We start from the raw sequence: 20,914 nt of genomic DNA on the forward strand, positions 1-20,914 counted from the left end.
CCGTACCTGGGATCTTTGTGCTTCTGGGATTCCCCTAGGTCAGGACTTTAGGATTTGGAAACGTCAGGCAGGGTGCTTGCAAGGCTTCCATGCCCAGCGCTGCTGGCCACCGACAGCCTGGGGTGCAGGCACAGCCTGGGGCTTAGTAAGTTCCTGGGTCTTCAATGCCCAGTGCCGTGATGAGCAGTCAGCATTCAGGAAGGGTTTGTGAATAAAATAACATTGACAATGCCTCAAACAGAGCACAGTCGGGGCTGTGAAACCCCCCCCCCCCCACGGAGCACGACTGCAGGCAGAGGTACAGGGGTGGAGGGACCTTCAGAACCCCCAGTCCTGGCTCTCACCTCCCCTCATTTCATTTCAAGCGTGATGACATCTTCGTCAGCCGGAGGACGGGCTCAGAAGGACTTGATCTGGGCAAGGGGCATGCTGGAGAGCAAGGGGCATGCTGGAGAGCAACCAGCAGCCAGGACACCTCTTCCTGAGAGCAGGTTGGACAGACAGACAGAAAGGGGAGCAGACACCAATGGTCAGGAGAAGGTATCAGAAGGAGACTGGACCCAGGGTAGGGGTGGCCTCCACCACCCGAGTCTGGTCAGGGCCGGCTCAGTAGGCATGGCTCAAGCCCCAGATTCATTGAATGGCCAGGTGGGAGAGCATTTCCTGGGCTTGCTCAGAGCATGTGGGGCCCGGTGTCTTGCTGCCCTGGGCCCTTCCCCAGCCCTCTGACATTGCAGAAGGCCCTGGCTTCTGGACTGCAGGTCCTGGGCTCACCAGTCCCTCACCCTGGGGCAACCCGCTTCCCCACGTGAAAACTGTCTGCAGACTTACGTGCCTCCCCACCAGACAGTGGGCAGTAGAGGGCAGGACCATAGGTAATACCGCCCTAAATCCCCAACCCCGGGCCTGGCCCCTGGTACGCAGCTCAGACTGCCTCCATGGAACGAATGAGCAAGCGGCACAGGAGATGGTCACGCCTCCACAGAGTACTGGACCAGAGGTCAGATGAGCTGGGCTCTGGTTCCTTCTTCGTGGCTAGTTCACAGTGTGACCTTAAGGAAAGCATTTGTGCCTTTCACAGTTCTCCCAGCGGTGAAAGAGAACAAGATAAACTGAAGTGTTCTTTTTCATTTCTGATAGCATGGGTATCCATTAGGGGCTCAACCAGAGAATACTGATGCAAGATCAGCAGAAGCCAAACCAGGGGAGAGGGGTGATGGGGGCAGGGGCGGGGTGGGGGAGGCCTATACCAGTTGCGAGGCTGGTGAAGCAGTCCCTGTGAGGCTTCTGCATGGCTCATGCTGGAGCTTGAAGTCCACAAGGTCAGTAAAGGAAGTTCATGTGCAGGCTAGAGCCCCAAGAGCACAATCTGGAACCCTCAAGAGTAGACTAAAACCCAAACGCCTGTCTGATCTTAGTGACAAGGCAATCCTGCAGAAGCCAGGCCCTGCATCTGAAACACTCACATCTGACCCCAGCTGCTGCTTCACACCAGCTGAGGCAAGTCAGCAGATCAGCAGATCAGCAGAAACACACATGCTACAAGGTAGCCACTGCCTCCCTTCGCCCTCCAACTTTCTCCCCTAGAGAATCTCCCCGGAGACCCACCTTAACCAGAAACAAGGAAAGGCGTTCTGGAAATGTTGTTGGACCAGTTAAGTGAGCACATTATAAGACCATCACACCATGATTATGGTTCATTTCTGGTGTAAAAAAAAAATTATCAAAATAAAGTTTAGGGGGAAAAAAAATCATTCTGAAATTTTCTTAGCAGACTGGGTTATCCCTAAATCAGCTTAAGGCCTTTGCTGACAAAGGTTCAGAAACATCTCCATTTTTGTCCCAGCTTGCTGCGTGTCAGAGATTATGAATTGCCTCCCAGTGTTTTTTGCCTAATTCCTCAGTAATAGAACTCCCAATTTTTAGTTGGGCACATGATTGCCTGTTCAGTTTTCTCATTGCTGAAGCACATACCATGAGTATTAGTTTGCTAAATGCTGCCAGAATGCAATATACCAGCAATGGAATGGCTTTAAAAAAGAGAATTGATTAACTTACAAGTTACGATTCTAAGGTCATGAAAATTAAGGCATCAGAAAGGTGATGCTTTCTTCCCACAGACTGTCAGTCTGAGCCTGGCTGTTGGCCATCCTTGGTCCTTGGCTCCTCGATCACATGTTAATGCACAGGATGGCCTCTCCTGGCCTCTCCCTTCTCTTCCAGGTTTTATTGACTTCTGGTTGCTCCCTCTGTAGCTTTTTTTCTCTCTCTCTAACCTTCCCTATAGAGCTTTCAGTAATAGTGTTTCAGTTTGTTAAGGCTGCTGAAATGCAATATACCAGAAATGGATCAGCTTCTACAAAAGGTATCAATTAAGTTACAAATGACAATTCTGAGGTCATGAAAATATGCAGATTATGGCACTAAGAAGAGGATACCTTCCCTTAGGAGAGGCAGCTGGCATCTGGGGTTCCCCTGTCACATGGGAAGGTACATGGTGACATCTGCTGTCCTTCTCTCCTGGCTTCTGGTTTCATATGGCTCTCTCAGTTCCTGTGGGTCCTTCTTGCTTCTTCCCAGGGCATTTTCTTTCTTGGCTTCTCTCAGCTCTCTCTCATAAAGGGCTCCAGGAAAGGATTAAGGCCCACCTTGAATGAGCAGGGTCACATCTCCATGCAAACAATTTAATCAAAAGGTACCACCCAATAATAGTCTGTCCCCAGAAGATTAGATTAAAAGGACATAGGCTTTCCTGGGGTACATAACTGATTCAAACCATCACAAACAGGGTTAAGACCCATCCGAGCCACACCTTATCTGAAGCATTCTCATCAAATGGCCCTATTTACAAGAGATGACAACCACAGGAATGCATTACGTTTAAGAACATGTTTTTCTGAGGTGCATAGCTCCAAACCACCACATCAGCCTTAGAGAGAGAGAGACATAGGTGAGGTCAGGTGACTAAATTCTGGTTAGTGGGATATCAGTGGAAGTGTGATGTATGTTTATAGAGAAGGGGCTATGTGTTCTTCCAACAATTTCAATTCTTGCTTCCTGAGTAGGGGGCTAAGTGGAAAGCAAATGTAGAAGCTGGAGCTCCAGCAGCCATTTTGTACAATAAAGGGGTAACTTTGAAAATAGAAGCAATATATAATGGAGCCACCAGTGTAGAGCATGGGTCCCTGACACTGTGGAGCACCACACAGCCCTGGGTTGACTTGCTCTGGGCTTTAAGAACATGAAGGAGAAATAAATTATCTTGTTTATTTGTGTGTTCCAAGGACGAGCAGCACTGGTATCTCCTGGGCGCTAGTTAGAAATGTACAATCTTGGGTCCTACCCTATACCTAATGAATAAGTATCTACATTTTAATAAGATCCCCAAGTAATTTGTACATGCAATCAAGTTTGAGAAGCACCAGCTTAAACCACTGCTATTGGCTGAACCTAATTGCATTTCCAACTGCAGCAACCCTGCTGATGCTGGAAATATGTGTTCTCCTGTTATTTTTAAAGTGTCTACTGAGGCGATGGCTTCTGGGGAGCTTCACATCCATGACTGATGGAGAACTGTTCTTCAAACGCGCCACATCCTGACTTTCAGCGCAGGCTCTGTGTGAGGAATGGACTCATCAAAAGCAAAATGCCTGTGTATGCATGTTGGTGCATATGTGTGTGTCTCCAGTTGTGAGTGGCTCTGTGGTTCTGTGTGTGTGCTTAAATGTGTTTCCAGAGAGGCTGCAGGGGCCAACCAGGTATGTTTACCCACAAGCTGTTGGATTCCAATCTCTAATGAAACAAGAGGAAGACAAAGGGGAACATCTAGCCTATGGAGAAATGCAATTAAAGTCAAATTGGTTCTATGGTGTGTAGCTAACCGCACGAATTCTGAGAAGCCAGGATTCTGGGAAGGCTATGTTGTGAGATGCAGACTTGGGCACATAAGAAAGAGAGCAAGAAGCTGGCCTGTTTTGGGGATGCAAGCCATGGAGCTGAGGGGGGCTTGTGCCCAGGCCCCACTTACCCCTGGGTATGGGATGGGCCACCACTGGCACAGATGGTAGGTGGTGTCTTCTGGGTGAAGGTGGCTGACATACAGGCACGGGTCCAGAACCTGCATTGTGAATGCTGGTCAGTGTTTCCATTATCACCATGTTGTCTCCAGCTCACTTGCCTCTCTCTTGTCCCTGCTGGAAGAATTCCTTCATACCTGATAACCAGAAGGGCGTTCAGCTCCAAGAAACATGGGAGATGGGGAGGCTGGCACTGTTTGTTTTCTTGCTGCTGGAGGCTATGCCCACCGACACCTCTCCCTCTCCCTCTCCCTCTCCCTAGGAAGGGAAGGTAGCAGCCTGGGAAGTAAGAGGCCAGGTCATGTGGCCATAGAGGGGGAGAGTGGCCTGTTTCGTTTTCACAGGAAAGTGGTTTCAGTCACTCTTTTCTGTGCAAACGCCTGCGGGAGTTTGGCCTAGAAGAGCACGATGAAGCCAGGGGGAGACCATCCCCTGGTGTGAGGCTCACCTGGGCAGGAGGTGAGTCAGACATGTAAACACTGAAAAGATTGTTTTTTGCAAAAGAGGGAGTAGGGGCTGACCTTGGGCAACTTCCTTAAATTCTCTGGGCTTCAATGTCCTCATCAGAAACTGGAGGTGACAGTTTCATTACAGAGTTAGTGAGAGGATCACTGAGTTAATGGATGTAAAGCACTCACACAGGCACTGGCCCGTGGTAGACCTGGTCATCTCTCCCTATTAATCCTATGATCACGACTATCCTTACTGTGGCTGGTTTGGGATCGTGGAGATGCCAGGCCATCTGGTGAGGAAAAAGGGAAGGGAAAGGTGATGCTTCACAGAGAGGCTGTGGACAAGGAGTGGGACAGGCAGGAGGAAGGGGAAGGGCATTCGCGGCCGAGGGGACAGCACTGCCAGGACGCAGGGAGTGGAGGGTGCCTGTGAAAGGAGAGCCAGAGTGGGCGGGGCCGGGGAGTGGGCGGGGCCTCCGCCGGAACTCCCAGGACAGGAAGGGGAACCGGAAGTGTATCTTCGGTTTTTCCGGATGGCCAGACCTGCGTCCATCTCCACGCCGGTGCCCTCCCGAATTGCTCCCTACCCTGTATCTGAGTTGACTACGGCAGCCGCTGGTCCTGTTCTGGACTGTGAGCATCCGAGGACGCAGCGGGAACAGCCCTAGCGTCTGCCTCAAGCCAGGGCCACCTTTCGTTTACCCACCTCGCTGACTTCACCATTCCCTCCGTGGCTCCTCAAAATCGGGGAGTCATCCTTGAAATCCTCTTCTCTTCCTCACACTCTGTAGCCAGTCTAATAGCACACGGTGTTGAGTCGATGTGGGAGCATTTTCCTAACTAACTGACAGTGGAGCAGGTGGGATTTACCGACGCGGGCCCCTTCCCAGAGATCCCGGTTCCAGTGGGCAGCATGGGGCAGCCGGGAGCAGACCTCATCTTTCCCTTCGCTGCTGGCAGGAATCTGGACTCCATGTAGTTAAACCAAAACGCCTGAAATTCCTTGTAATGGCTCCTGACTTTGGAGCAATTTTATTGTACATGAATCCTCCCCTAATTTTGTCCTGAAGAAGGCAGACACACCTTTCACCAGAAATACATTCATGAGAGTGTGTTAGTCCCTTTGAAAAGTGCTTTAATGGTAGTTCTCTGAGAGCCAGAGTGGGTGTGGTTGAAACAAACACTTGATATCAAAGTTAGAGGGTCCAGAGTGACTAAGGACAAGCACTGGGCCCTCAGAGACAAGTGGGTGTACGAGCCACTAGGAGAGTCAGTCAGTGAGTGGTCTGACCACCCGGCCCCTTGGTGGTAGAAGCTCTTTGATCCTAGGCATCTTCTAGCTGAAACAGGAAGCCTACTAAGATCCTTTCCAGTCTGTTGGCCATGGAGCCTTATCTGAGCCGTCATGATGAAGAGTCACAGCTTCTCAGTCTCCAGGCCTGATTCAATCATGGACTCCAAGGCCCTGGAAGGAAATGAGACCATGTGTCCTGAGCGCAGGATCTTACCCTAAGGTGAACGCTCCTCACAGCCTGCTGCAAAGTGAGCAGAGTCATTGCTCAGGTAATTCTGAACAGTAGAGAAGGAAGTACCCAGCCCTTTCAAGGATTATTGAACATTGACTCTGAGCTATAAGTAATCACTGGAAACTCGAAATACCAGTGTGGTCTGCCAGTGAGAGTGGGGGATTTTGAGACCAAGGTGATAACTGAAGTTTTGACTCAAATCCACCTCAGTGCAGGCAGTGGGAAGTAGAACCCATTCGGTGTTTATCTCTTGAGGCTTGAGTGAACATACTTAGGAATTGGCATATCATAGCAGAAACCCGAAGATTTGGGGGCAAAGCTAGGATCCAGTTGGCAAGCAACTATTTTTCTTTTGACATGTGGCTCCTGGCATTGTACCAAGCACCAGGGGGAAATTGAACGCCTAACCAGAAGATGTCAGATGATCACGCACCTTGTACCTCCCCCGCATTAGCTGGGTCGTATCTGGTCCACTGAACAATGAAATTGAGTGTGCCCAAAACATCACTGCATAAAAGGGCCATAAACAAGATGGGGCCCAAGCTGGTCCCGAAGGCCAGTGGTATAACTAGCCTCTTGGATGCCTGGAGTCAGAGGTGTGCTGGTAAATATTAACAACTGACTCTCTGGGGCGTAAAGCCCTGGTTTGAGGCGTTTGCAGATTTCCACCGTGTAAATGCTTCCACAGTGGTGGTTTCAAGCTACCGCCGTGACATCACTGAACTCAGCATTGGGAAGTGATCTCATGGTTGGCGGTTGTGAGCCAGGGCAAGCTGGCTCCAGGACACCACGGTCCAGAGTGGGTCATTTATTAACATCCCCTAACTCTATATGACAAAGTTATTTTCAGAAAATAATCATGAATTGAAATTAATTATAGTAATGGCCAGAAAAGAAGCATAGACCATGTAAATTTTCTTTTTACTGAAATTTATATAAATAAATCATGCCAGTAAAGTACTATTTTAAAATGAAAAAGTGAATTTAATATACAGTGCAAAAAAAATTTTACATTTAAATCACATTATGTAATTTTTTGAAAATTATTTTATTTTAGAAATAAAATCTTTTATATTTTAAAGAAAGTAGATTTTACATTTAAATCACATTGATATAATTTTTTGAAGAAGGAAAAAATCTTTGATCTAAATCTTTGTTAAAGTAATGAAGAACTCTACAGTTTCTGATTTTTGACCCTTAACGTCTGCAAACTTGTCAGTGACTTCCTAAGAATTGGTCTTCCTTGGATATTGATGTTCAATAGGCAGCATAGCCAGATTTGATCTACATTTGTTCACAGTTGATCAAAGAACACTTTTTCTTGTTAATTTCAGAAAATTTCTTATGCATGAAGCAGCATATGAACAAATAGTTTCTGTAATTGAATTTTACTGGAGCACAGCCAGATCCATTCACTTACATGTAGTACACGACTGCTTTTATGCAGAATTGAGTAGTTGTGCAGAGACTGCGTGGCCCCAAAGCCTAAAATACTTACTATCACACCCTTTAAGAATAGGTTTGAAAAAAAAAAAAGAAAAGATTTGCCAACCCTGATCCAAAGAATTAAAAATAAAATGAAATTGTTTTTTTAACATGTGCAAAATTTGAACACTTTAATCAAGTCTAAATTGCAGTAAAGATTTTTTAAAAATTTCAATTTATGTTTTCAGAAAAAGCATTTTTTTTCTCTAAAATATTCAAAATAACTTGTTATAATTGAAGGGGAAAGTATCAATAATATCAGAATCTTAGATCAAAATGACTGACAGCTGAAATTTTTAATGTAACATTTTGAAAATTCACAGAAATCACATTAAATATTTTCATCTAGTTGTCAGTATAAAGAACCAGTATTACATTTTGCCATGTTCTTGCTAACGTAGGCCTGTGTGTATACAAATTTAAGAGTGGAGCGAATCGTTTAATATTGAAAACTATTTCTCAATAATTGTGTGCAACTATTGTGAACAGTATGTTAATTCCCAGATCCCTTCAGAATCATGAACTGGAACAGAAAGAGAAGCAAGAAAATGGATGCTCAACATTACCAGAAAACCATTCTTGGTAATTACATGCATGTTTTAAAAAATCTATTTCATGCTTGCCCTGAGGGTTTAAGAAGTTAAATAATTCACCTTTTCTCTCAGGTAAGAGCTTTCACCTCTGGAGTCCTCCCAGCTCTCAGAAGCAGCCTCTGTCTCTGACGTCAGCCAAGGTGTGACCCACAAACTTTCATGCATCCAGATAACTTTTGTTTTGAGAATTTGGGGTGAGAGCCAGAGGGATGTCTTTCCCTTGAGGCTTTTGAGTTGTATGGTGCCAACACACGACAGCTCTGGCCCGTGTGTGTTTCGATCACTGTGCATACGTACGTGTGTGTGTGTGCGTGTGTGTGTGTGCTTATAATATCTGGGTTCTCGAAAGCAAGGAGCCCAGGAGGGCCCCTCTAGCTGGGTCTAAAGGTGGTCCATACTGTGCCAGTTTTTTAACTGACTGTGATCTCACTGGTGGTCTACTTGCAGCCACAGCTGTTGTGGGAGACCCACCCCCAGGAAGCAAGTGATTGTCAAGGGCAGACACTTGACCCAAGCTACCCAGTTATGTTCTCTGTAAGGAATTTGAAAATTTAATAGAGGGACTGGGAACCAAATCCAGTTAGCTTCAGAGCTGTCAGGAACAATCCTGGGTTCTCTCCTTCTGGTTGGGATTTCCGGTTCCTTCCTCTGATTCCACCAGGCCTCTCAGAATCCTTCTAATGATTTTTTTATTCTTTTGCTGGTTTGGTCTCTGTTACTTGAAACCAAAAGGAATTCCAATTAACACATCATGTAAGGGGTTGTCTGCAAGCCCAGGTTGTAAAGCTGGATCAGGCTTAAGCTGACTTGTTATGAAACCCTCTGCTAGGCCACTCTACGATAGCCTGTCTATGCCACCAACACCCTAGAAATGACAGAGTCAGTCCTGGCTCCTCCACTCACCTGCTGTGTGACTTTGGGGAAGTTACCTAACTTCTCTGAGCCTTAGTTTTTTTCTTCTGTGAAACGGCACCATCCCCAGGAGGGTATCCACTATAGAGCATCTATGTATGAGTTAGGAAAAGGTGCCTGTCTGGGCCTCTTTTCCTATCCCACAGCTGGGCGTTTTGGCCCCAGACCCAGTCAGCAGGTTGGCAAATGCGGCCCTGGGCTTTGGGACCGTCAGTGTGGTCCTGGGTACAGTAACTGGGATCCTCTTTTATTCCCCAGGGTTGCAGCCCGACCACCCGCGTCTGTGTGCTTTCACACCCTTTGGGATACCATGAAAAGTGGCTGCTTATTCTTTCCATCCTCAACTCATTCATCCAGCCGGGTTTGAGGAACACCTGCAGCGTGTCCTGCCTGGCTTTGCTGGCTGGAGGGAAACCGGATTGTGTAACACCTGGTCCCAGCCCTCCTGCCAGGTGAAACCTAGAGAGGAAAACACACAGGTTCGTGGAAGACTTCTTCATGCGGCTCCTCATAGCTCACACGGCTTTCCCACGAAATTCATTTACTCACCTATGCAGTAAGCACGGTGGATGCCATTGTCGCCACTTTATAGTTGGGGAACCTGAGGCTCTTGAGGACTTAAGCGACTGTCCACTTAATAAGAAGCTTTGAAGCTGGCACTGGGAAATAATTTCTGTGCCTTCTGGGCTTAGATCCGAATCAGAGGACAGGGGAGAGGGAAACGCTCTCCTTCCCAGGGCTCGCTGCCTGCTTCTCTGTCCATCGCGATGCACCTGCCCTGCTCCAAGAGGAGAAGGCACTGCTCTGACCCATCAGCTGGGGGAAACGCATCCATGGGCCACGTTTGCTATTGGGCACTTGCCGTCCATTCAGATGACATGTGGTGGATGGGGCTGCCTCCCTCTGTGATCGTCTGTCTCTCTTGGTACAGGAAGAGGCCGCTGTCCTATCCTCAGTTGGTTTTTTCCCCCTCTACATGCTGACTGAATGCATAGGCTAGGGCTTAACCAGAAGGGTTTTGATTCATGTTGAGGGGTCTGTAGGAAGCTCTCCCCACCCCATCCTGGGGGTCAAAAGTGGGTTCCCTACCCCAGTTTTCCTGGAGCTTGGTAGGATACTGGACAAGAGGCCAGTTTTTAATAAAGTGATGTGTTCTTAGTTTCCTGTTGGATGTATGTCACAGGTTCCTGGGGTAGCGCATTCTGAGGTGGCGAATTGGGTGCAGGGGGTGAGGGGTTTATTAGGGAGTGCCCTGGAATCCACACCAGGGGATGGGAAGAAGCAGCAGCAGCAGTGGGCAAGGAGGAGGCTGTGCTTCCACACCAAAGTCTGGACAAACCTCAAGCTTGGGAGATGGGGAGCAGGAAGAGGGCCAGCCTTCAGTTGCCTGTGCCACCAAGTCATTGATGAAAGCCATCCTAGGAAGCCCGTCCTGCAGGAAGGGCATGGCAGGGAGAGCTGGAGGGGCATGGGAGGGAGGGCTGGCTGCCAGAGCGATCCCAGTGACCAGCTGAAGAACAAGTCCTTCATTCCTGAGTGAAGTCGGGGCAACTTGTCCCCAAGACTACCTTGGGTTGTCCGAGGCAGCAGGGGGCAGGGTGGGGGGACTGCAGGATGCTTGCTTTCCTCAGTCCTCTAGCCAAAGCCAGGACCTGCCATCAGAACGTCCCCCTAACTCCCAATGGGGTGCAGACTGCACCTAGGGTACAAGCTACAGAAAGAAATGATTGCTGAGAGCCAAGGGTCTTGTGGGGGGTGGGGGCGGGCGGGGGTGGGGGCATATCTCAGAAAGGCCTGGGTAGCTGGGATGAATTTGGGGAAGGCTGTTGAAGACAAGAAAGTGACCTGTGATATGGGTTGGAAAGAGCATGTCGAGTCCAGGGAACTGGTGACTGCTTCCGTAGAACCAGAAAGCCCTACCTGGGAAGGGGGTTTCCTCCCTCAGGGAGAAGGGCCTGGGAAAGATGAAGCTTCCTCCCTGCTGGGTGAGGGTCGGTCCTGCCCTCCCATGCCCCTAGGACAGTCAGGCAACTTGCTGGTTGCTAGGCAAGGATGGGAGGCAGGAAGGCCGCAGCCCCGGGTGGTAGAGGGGGAGGGATGGGCCTGGTGGGGAGCTGGGGTGACCACGGGATTTGGGGCCAGCCCGTCCGAATTAGCACAGCCGGTTTCCTCCAGCACAGGTTTTCCACAGCGGAAAGAAGATACGGGGTCGGAGGGAACGGCTGATTGCCTTTGGGGTCCCTCCGTGACTCAGAGCATTTTCCAGCTCATTGAACTGGGGCCATGTTGTGTGAAGTTTCCTCCTGACGCTTGGGCGGATGCATAATGAGCAGGGAATTTAATCCATATGCTGGCGATTCCTTTACCCTTAACTCATCCGCATGCTGTTCCTTAAGAGCCTTTTGATGTCCGTCAGGACTCGGAGCCTTTTTTATGAGATGCTTTATGCTCTCTCCCCTCCTGTCCCCCACCCCCCACCACTCATCATTCCGTTTTAGGGAATGGAGGTCGTGTTTTTTCAGTCTAAATAGACTCAGGCTTTGAACAGTTCAAGTTCTAAATGTGAAGCTCTTGGGGTTCCCTGGCGCCCGTTTCTCCTGCAGCGGGGCCTCCTGATGCAATGCAGAAGTTCTGTTAACATACAGGACTCGCAGGCCGGGGTGGGGCTGAGCTGGGGGAGCAGGAGGCAGGGGCTCTGATCCTTTCTCCCACCTCTAGGTCAGTGCTGGACCTGGGTGTAAGCAGAGTGAGGGCAGGTGATGGAAGTACCTCTGCCTGCTCTGTCCCACTCCTCTCATGAGCCACCTCACCCACTTCCTTCATTCCTTTGAGCAGAGGCCTGGCACCCCCTCCCCAAGACCTCTCTTCCATGCAAATATTGATCATGGGTCGGTCATTAACACCTTATTGTGGGCTCAGTTTTTCTGCCTGGAGACGCAGCATGGAAAGGGGAAGGAGGATGCTGGGCCCTGAAAGCAAGCTCCTGGGACGCAGGGCTCAGTCCCGGCTCCCGGGGGTCTGGATGGACTGGGGAGTGGGCGTGGGGTTGGGGCTGACTCTCAGGGCCTGGAAGATGGAGACTCCAAATGAGAGGCTTCGTGTTCCGAAGAGAAGACACGCCTTCAAAGTGGTGCGCGCGTGTGTGCACGTGAGTGTGTGAACATGTGAGTGTGTGTTGGGTAGAGAAAGTTCCCAGAGCTGCTGGTGTGGACGTTGCTGGTGTGAGCGGCCAAGCACTTTGACCTCCAGGAGGTTGTCGCTTTTGAGGGCGGGAACCCGGTGGGGGCACCAAGGGGCGGACCTCAAGTCTGCTTTGAAGAGGGAGCAGGGGGCAGAGGGGGGAGCTTTGAGCTGCAATGTGTAAAGCAGATTGGGAAATGAGGGGGTAGGAAGAAGAGGCCCGGTGTGTGTGTGTGAAGGGGGTGGGGGGTGGGGCGGTGAGTGTTCAGTGGAAAAGATGCTTTTTGCTTCAGCTAAGAGAACTGTGTCCCCCACCCCTACTCCATGACAGAAGGGAGACTACACCCACTACGCAGGTGAAAGTGGAGCATTGAGTTGCTCAACTCGTTCCCACCTGGCCAAGGCACCCTGCTCTGTGTCTCCTAGAGTCATCTTGTTTAAAATGTTGGGGACTATTAGGCCTTGCCCCCCCCAATGTGTCCCCACCGTGTCGCGTGGTCATCACAACCCTGCCATGAGATGGGGTAGGGATGAAAAGTCTTGTCCTTTCCTTATATGGCAGGAAAGGAAACAGTTCAGGAAGATGGTATGACTTGCCTAAATTCACACAGCGAGTCAGAGTAGATTGTGGCTAGCAGCTGGGCCTGACACCTGCAGCAGACTTTGCTCACTGTCTGCTGTCCTGCTCTGGAGCTTGTGGGTGCACCCCACTCCCTAGATAGCCCTCTGTGTTCTCCTCCCAGGATGCCTGGTGGCTCTTTCCCCAGAGTCAGGGCTGTCCTATCTGGCAAAACTGCATGGAGAGCCCACTATGTGCAATCATCTTCCAGGCGCTGCAATATGAAGGTGAATTCCTCAGCAGCCCCCTGGCTGCTGGGGGCACCAACATAGAAACAGACACTGGTAGCAGATGGTAGCAGAAAGGTGCGCACATAGGAGATCCTTGGGGGAAAAAAATGGGGAAGGTAGTCTTGGAAGGCTTCCTGGAGGAGGTGAAAGCTTGGCTGAGTGAAAGAGAAGGGGAGCCAAGAGAGAAGAGGGTAGGCAGGGAGAGTAGCAGAGCAAGCTGTGGAGGAAGAACAGATAAGCGCATATGAGATGACAGGTGGAAGCCAGTCGGTGTTCCTAAAGTTCAAGTACGGGGGAGAGGGGCAGTTGTGCACAAGAAAGCTGGGGAGATAGCCCTTCTTCCCCTGGGAGGAGGGACCCTCCCTACAGGGCTTAAGGGGAGTCTGCGCTGAAGGTTTCAATGTGGCAGAGTTTGCATGTAGATTGATGGCTCCTGGGGGAAGAGCGGATTGGGAAATGGAGGACTGAATGAGGCAGGAGGTCAGTGGGGACGTGGAGTGGCCCTGAGTGGCAGGTGGACACAGAGGAGGGGCTAGGCAGGGGCCATAACTGGCAGTATGTGGTAAGTTGGGTGTGGGGATATGGGACCTCAAAGGTGACCTGCCGCGAGAGGTGGTGCGTGTTTCTCTTAGACGGAGGCACAGGTGGAGAAGCGGGCTAAGGAGGCGAGCATGGGCTGGGTCTATGGCACAGACCCAGGTGGGGTGGGGTGGGGAGAACTGCCTGTTGGCACCAGCATATGGGGACTGGCGACCAGGAGAGAGGCCTGTCTGGAGCTGGGGGCTATAAGCATATGGACAGAATTCAAACCCTGAGCTTGCTCAAGGAGTGTAAGCAGGATGGTCCAGGAAAGTCAGAGAAAGGAGAGCTGAGAGAATGACAGCTGTCAGGGGACACTCAGGTGGGTGGCTGGGGGAGGGGATTGGCTGGACCTTTAAGGGGTGGGGAGTGGGCTGAGAATTTAGGAGACACTGAGGCCCAACCCTGAGCACAGCCCAGCTGCTGAAAGAAAGAAAGTGGGGGAAGGGGAAGGGTCGGTAAGGAGGGAGAAAAAAAGGGAGGAAGGGAGGGAGGGAGCGAAGGAGAGAAGAAGGAAGGAAGGAAAGAAGGAAGGAAGGAAAGAAAAATAGGGAGGGAGGGAGGAAGGAAAGAGAAAGAGAAGACAGAAAGCAGAGGGACCTAAAGCGGTCCATTCTCGCCCTCCCCACGCTCTGCCAAGGACAGCTTCAGGAGGCTCTCTGGGATTGAAAGGCAGACACTCCCCCTTGGAGTGAGTGAGCAAGAGAGGGAGGGGAAAACGCCTGGCTGCAGACACTGCCACATCTAAACCTTTCGTTCCAAAGGTGGAAGCACCTTCTGTCCCTTTGGAATGACGGGCCTTCACCCAGACTCAGGGCTTATGAGAAGGGAGTGAAGCACCAGCCAGCGGGAATGTCAGCCACCCCGTCCCGCCCGTAGACACAGGGAGGAAGAGGGGCTCCTGAGTAAGAAGGGTGCAGGGTCTGACTTCTCACCTATCCAGGCAGGGCGCGGCGTGCGCCTGCCGCAGAGAGGGAGGCTGGCAGCATTCTGGCAGCTCAGGACAGTGACAGCCCCTAGCGGTTGGGAATCAAGGATTCCTGGAAACTGGGTCTGGTTTATCGGGACTGGGGAAGCACAGCATGTCCTTCAGGGAGTCTCAGCAGACGCAACAACCTCAGTTTGGCCGGGCGGGCTGCCTCTTCTCTTGTTCCTCCGGCCGCCACAGAGAGATAGACACTGTGCCTTTTCTGTTTATGGGGTCAGCCAGGCAGCATCCTGCCCAGCCTCTGAGGAGAGGGGGTCTGGGCAGTGCTGCCAGGTGCCAGTGCCCTCCTCCCGAGCCCTCCACGAACACACAACTGATCCCCAGCCCCGATCTTACATGTCAGCCGTGCCATTCGTGTGGAAATGGTGCAGCTCCCTGCATGACAATCAAGTGTGCATCGAGCCACTTTGTAAGAGAGGATTGTGCCAACCAGAGGACAGGCTGGAGTCTCATTACAGTGGGGCATGTGTGAACTTGGACTAAGTCACTTGGTTTTCACATCTGTCAAGAGGGCATAAAATCATTGGACTCAGAAAATAATTAAACGAGCTCGTAGGTGAGGTACTAGTTTGAAAGTTAAAAAAAAAAGTTTGGGTTCACAACTTTCCTCAATTCCTCCACTGGCGCTGACCCTGAAACATCCCACATCACTAGCCTGGGGGCTATTCTGTTGACATCCAGGGCCCCCCCTAAAAATCCAAAGGTGGGGGTTGTAAGGACAGTTTAGTGGTAGAATTCTCATCTGCCATGGAGGAGACCCGAGTTCAATTCCCAGCCCATGCACTTTCTCAGTCTGTCCCCCCCCACCAAAATCAACAAATGGTGCTGCAATAACAGGATGGTCACATGGAAAAAGAATGAAATGCAACCTTCCCCATACAGCATACCAAAAAAAAAAAGTAAAAAAAATCAAAGGATGCTGCAGGCAGGAATCAGAAAAAGTACACCTATGTCAGCCCTGAAGTAAGCGTAGACAAGCCGGGTAAACGGGCTCCAGAAGCACACACAGTCCGCCCCACACCACCTCGTGCATCAGCGTCATTTGACTTTCCATCACCAGCGGCTAAGGATGTGGGGAGGCTCCACCCAGGGGGCCCGTTCCTGCCTCGTCCCTGCAGCAGCTCCTCGTGGCACGGCGCCTCCAGAGTGTCAGGGAGACCGCTGGCCTGTAAAATGACTGGACAATTCCTTGGCAGGAAGTGGCTGTCGTCCCACTGCATCGCGGGCGCTTTCCCCTCGCTGACTGTCCAGTGAGGGCCGTTAGCAGCTTGAACTGCCTCTTCCAAAGAGGCAGAGGCCTGGGCTTCCCAGTGGGAGCTGAGCAGGTCAGCCTGGATTTGTTCAGTCCTGCAGGCGCTCGTCTGACAGCTGCCAAGACCCCCGAGGAGCAGGTGCCGTGCTGGCTGTGGATGGCATCCGCCGAGGGAGGGCTGAGGGCCCGTCACCACACTGACCCCAGAATCCCAAAGCTCCCTCGTCTGCGGGTTCGCAGCCCTGGCCCCAGCTGGCTTCCTGTTCCCCAGCAGTGTTCACCATTGTGGCTGTTTATAGGTGTCCATTCCTGCTTCCCCCAGGGGCCTAACCAGAGAAAGTTTGCATCTCCCATCCTCCTTGCACTCAACCTGCTTGGGACCTGTGGGCGCTGGGGTGCTATGGTTCCCAAGGCACCCCCTGGGCCTCCTCTCTGCCCCAGAGCGCAGCCCCGGAGGTCGCTGGCAAATGTCCTTCTGAGCAGCTGGCCCCACCCCATCAGTTGTGCAAGCAGATGTATGGTCCCTGTCGGATTTCACCAGGTAATCCTGTTGGCTGCTTCCCCAACAGCACCCACTGGTCTTTCTCACTGGCAAGGCTAGGTTTGCTGTTATTTATGCCCACTCCACACGTTCCTCAGGGGTAAATCCTAATAGCCAAAGCCAAACATGGTAACTCCAAGCTCCCTGTGCTCCTTGTTAATGATTGGGTTAGAGGTATGTGATTCTGTGATGTGGTGTGATGTGATTCTGGCCATCCCCCATCAGATGTGCAGGGAAGTCTGCTGGGGGCAGCTTTTGGGAAAGGTTTCTCACTGACTAGAGGAATATATAGGAAGATGTGACCTCTCTCTCTCTCTCTGTCTCTCTCTCTCTCTCTCTCTCTCTCTCTCTCAGTAGTTAGTGTCTACATGTGATGCTGGAACACTGGCAGCCTTCTTGAGACCATGAGGCTAAAGCCAACACTCCAAGGAACAGCAGAGCTGAAACATGGCAGGAAACTTGAGTTCCATGATAATGTCCTGAATTGCTAACCCTGGTGCTGCCTTGTAAGGTGAAAGAACAAATTTTCACTTCCCTTGATGCCTTTATGTATTGAGTTTTCTATTCCTAGCAGCTGAAGTATCTTCACTGACTGACATGCCTGTCTGAATCTGCTGGCAGCACCTTTTGTCATTGTGTGAGCCACAAAGTTCTGAGTCAGGTAGCTCAGATTCCATGCAAGAAAACTAAGCCACAGCCACCAGAATGTCATGGCAACATGGCCTGAAATTGCCCCAAAGCTGTGTGATTTGGTGACTTGGAGACTAGCAAAGCACTGCGCCCCTGTAGCCCCCACCCCCAAGGCCTTCCCAAGAGATGAAGACCCAGTAACCTCCCATGCCACCCCACTTTTCTAACCCACTCAAGGATGAGGGCTGGGAGGCCCAAATCTCCTCATCCTGATGGGGCTGGGGAATATCCCTCTATGGAGTTAATCCCCCCATAATCTTTCCCCTCCAAAGGCTTCCACCTCCCAGGTCCTTGCAGCTGTTCTCACACTCCTGAGGGACAAAGATTGTCCTAGCTCGGCTGCTGCAGGAATGTCTGCTCCTTTCCCTACCAGTCAGCGCAAGGACACTTTTACCCACTGTCTCCTCCATCCAGGGACCCAGCAGGGCTTCTGAGAGCCACACGGGCTCAGGAAAGTCTTGGCAATGCGGGGAGTGCTGAGGGGGTCTCTGTGGCTCTAGCTCAGGAGGTCCCACCAGAAATGACAGAAGTGGAAAGCCCAGAGCACGACGGAGCCACTTGGGAACAGGAAGACGACTGTCAGGCCTGAGCTTCCAGGTTAAGGACAGGACAACACAGGGTGACCCTGCACTGAGCTCCTGGGGGCGGGCCCATCGTCCTGTTCATCTGTGCTGCCCTGTGCCTGGTAGGACCAGTGGGCACCAAGGAAATGGGCACCCAGGGAGTACAACCATCCATTCATTCACCCATTTATTCATTCATTCGACAAGCCTGTATTGCCCACCAAAAGTGAGCAGGGAGAAGCAAGGGTGAGTAGGACAGACGAGGGTCCTGCAAGTTGAAGAAGATGAACAGAGAACCAGGAGCTAAATAACTGATTAAACAATTAGCTAACCAACTAACCAACCAGCCAACACTGTTCTTGGTGAATTCTCTATGTTACACATTAGGACAGCAATTATGTTCATGGAGGAGGAGTGTTGGACATAATATGGGCCTGTTGGGGATGACCTAGCTAAGGAGATGACTTAGAGCAGAGCCTGGGGTTAAGGGGAAAGGAGCCAGATACGCAGGTGGAGGCTCCAGCATGAAGAAACGGGGAACACAAAGGACCTGAGACATACCTTGACATGCCTAAAGGCCTGTCTAGCCAAGGGGTCCTTGGCAGCGCCCAGGCTGAAAAGCGAGGCAGGAGCAGACCTCCTGAGCTTGGAGGACCATGGTCAGGGGCCTGGATGGACAAGAGAATTGCCCTGAGGTCCAGAATGTGGCACTGGATCACCTTGAATCTTTTCCCCATCTAAGGTCATAATTAGTCCCAGAGACCTAAGTGGAAGCATATCTGCATTCAGGTACAAAAGGATGTCACCATGAGGTGAAGGGAACTACAGAGGCTCAGGGCTAGGTGAGACCCAACATCGCCTGTCTTCTCTGGCCCCTTGTAGAGGGCCAGCATGATCACTCCAACTGTGTAATGGGTTTCCCATGGCAGGACTGGTGCTGGCGACTCTACAGCCTCTTGGCCAGTACCATCCAATCCTGTACTCATGGCAGACATCACTAATTGATTGCAGCACTTCCAACCATGGTTTACTGGGACATGGAGACATTACTACTGATTGCAGTGCTTCTGACCATGCTTTACTGGGGCACTGATATTCCTTAGCACAGCACCCCAGACGGTCACCAACTAATAGAGTTGACCTGCATTTTGAAACATAGTTGCCATCCCACTCTTGGGCCACTCTACGATAGAGCTAAAGTAGTTTAAAAACAATCAAATAATAAGGCCCTACCTTCATTAGCCTAGCCTGTCTTGGAGGAAAGGCAGGCAGACTCAACAGGCAGCACAGCTTCTAGGATCCTGCAGGCTGGGCTCAGACCCCTGGGGACCCTGACTATCTGAGTTCCTGTGCTCCAGCATCAGCCATGGCATCTGCAGGCCCAGACTGCCTGGAGGCAGAGGCAACTGCCTGGGTGCCAGTCTCTCCAGGGTCTGACTCCCTGGGTGGGTGGGGGAGCAGTCTTCCTTGAAGCCAGTCCTTCTAGGGGCAAGTCCTTTTTGAGCCCTGACTGTGTAGATTTACATCCCACCTGGTGAGAGAGCACAGACCACCTGGGGGACCCACCTACCTAGGGGCCAAGACCTCCTGTGGCCCTATTTGGATGTACAACCTACCTGAGGGAGGACCCAGGCTTCCTCTGTTTGGAGCCCCTGGCCTCCTACCCCAGAGTAGCCAGTGAGGCTGGGACCTGAGAGTAAAGGGTGCTGGGTGCGTCTGTGGGTCTGTGGTGCACTTCTGTATCTGTGGTGTGTGCATATGGATGTGTGGGTTATCCGTGAGTCTGTGATATGTGTCTCTATGTGTATATCTGCAAGGGTGGTGGTGTCTGGGTCGTGTGTATGTGGGTCTATGAGGTTTGTGTGTGTATCCATAGACCCATGGTGTGGGGGACATATGCGTGTTTGTGGTATTTGTGTATCTCCAGTAGGTGTGTATGTGTGTGTGTGTGTGTGTGTGTGTGTGTGTTATGGTATGCATGTGTGTCTGTGTGTTTTACCGTGGTGTATGTGGGATGTGCATGTGGGAGTGTGTGGGTATCTGCCTGGCACATGTGTGCGAGTGGTGTGTGTGCAGGGGGTGTGAGCAGAACCTGCCCCACACGTGGAGGGTGCTCCCCCACTGCCCCAGTGAAGTGCACCTTGATGAGGGGGTAATAGCCTCTGTAGCCAAGTTGCTCCCTGTTTCCTCCATTCTTCTGAGCCGGCCTGCTCCCACCTCAGCCAGCCTCTCTTCCCCCTATAGTCTCCATGGGGGTTTCCACTTAACCACCTTCCTGCTGCCCATTGGGGACCCGCCTCAGCCCAGGTCGGGGGCCACCCCTGTTTGCTCCCTATGTTTTGGGCTTCGGTCCTGCCTCACCCTGGGCCAGCTCTGCATGCCTTCCCACCTGCATCAGGGCCTTGGTGATGTCTCTATTTGGCTGGCCCTCTGCCACAATCTCCCGAGTCCAGGGAACAACTCCTGGCCCAGCCTCAGCCTCCTGCGGCTCAGCCCCCTCCCAGTCCAGGAAGGGGCAGCCGTGACCAGCATCCTCTCCCATTGCCTTCTCCAGAAACTTCCAGGGAAACACTCCCTTTCCCCAACCTCCTTCTTCCACTCAGTGAAAAGAAAGGGGAATTCTGCAGGGTTGCAGGTTCTGGGAAAGGTCCACTGTTCCTGACAAAAAAGGGAAGAGGGTAGAGCCTGTGCCTTTTGTTCTGTGAGGGCGCCTTGTGCTCTAGATACCCCGGCCTTCAGGTCACATTTGTTAGGTCACTCTAGCTGGTACTTATCAGCTCCACGAGGGGCAACTTAAGCTCTGTCTTCTCCCTCCTGCCCTGGACAAAGCAACTGGCCACCTCCTCCCTTGTGGGCCCTCTATTCTCAGCACTCCTGAAATACCTCGGTCCCCCCTATGACCTTGTGCTGAATGGTGTGTCTGTTCTGTGTGGCTGCCTGAGGTCCTGGAACTGGATGGCAGAGCTGGGCATCTTTCCTGGCTGCAAGTCCACAAGCCATGTGACCACAGCCAGTCACTTCACTTCACACTGCCATCCCTAAATTAGGGATGACACATCCCTGTGGTGCAGGGAGGCTGTGAGAATCACAGATCGCTAGTGTAGAAGACGCCCAGTACAATGTCTAGTTTGTACTCAGAACAACTTGTACACTTCTGCTAAGCACACTTAAACGACCTGCAGACCAGAGCGTCCTGCCTTGGGCCCTGTGGGCTGCCTCCCCTTTGTT

The 20,914-nt window shown here is 51.4% G+C and overlaps 2 long non-coding RNA genes across 2 annotated transcripts; one reads left to right on the forward strand and one right to left on the reverse strand.

Moving 5' to 3' along the window:
• The first annotated feature begins 5,065 nt into the window (after positions 1-5,065).
• Positions 5,066-10,190, forward strand: LOC143676227 (uncharacterized). The gene is made up of 3 exons (XR_013171937.1): positions 5,066-6,091; positions 8,044-8,121; positions 9,303-10,190. It is a non-coding gene; the product is annotated as an uncharacterized LOC143676227 (long non-coding RNA).
• Positions 10,191-11,440: 1,250 nt separating this feature from the next.
• Positions 11,441-20,888, reverse strand: LOC143676228 (uncharacterized). Its single transcript, XR_013171938.1, has 3 exons — positions 20,570-20,888; positions 14,977-15,141; positions 11,441-11,775 (listed from the first exon to the last, which is right to left on the reverse strand). It is a non-coding gene; the product is annotated as an uncharacterized LOC143676228 (long non-coding RNA).
• Between the last annotated feature and the right edge of the window lie 26 nt (positions 20,889-20,914).

The sequence above is a fragment of the Tamandua tetradactyla genome, chromosome 3 (genome assembly GCF_023851605.1).
Source record: "Tamandua tetradactyla isolate mTamTet1 chromosome 3, mTamTet1.pri, whole genome shotgun sequence".
NCBI lineage: Eukaryota > Metazoa > Chordata > Mammalia > Pilosa > Myrmecophagidae > Tamandua > Tamandua tetradactyla.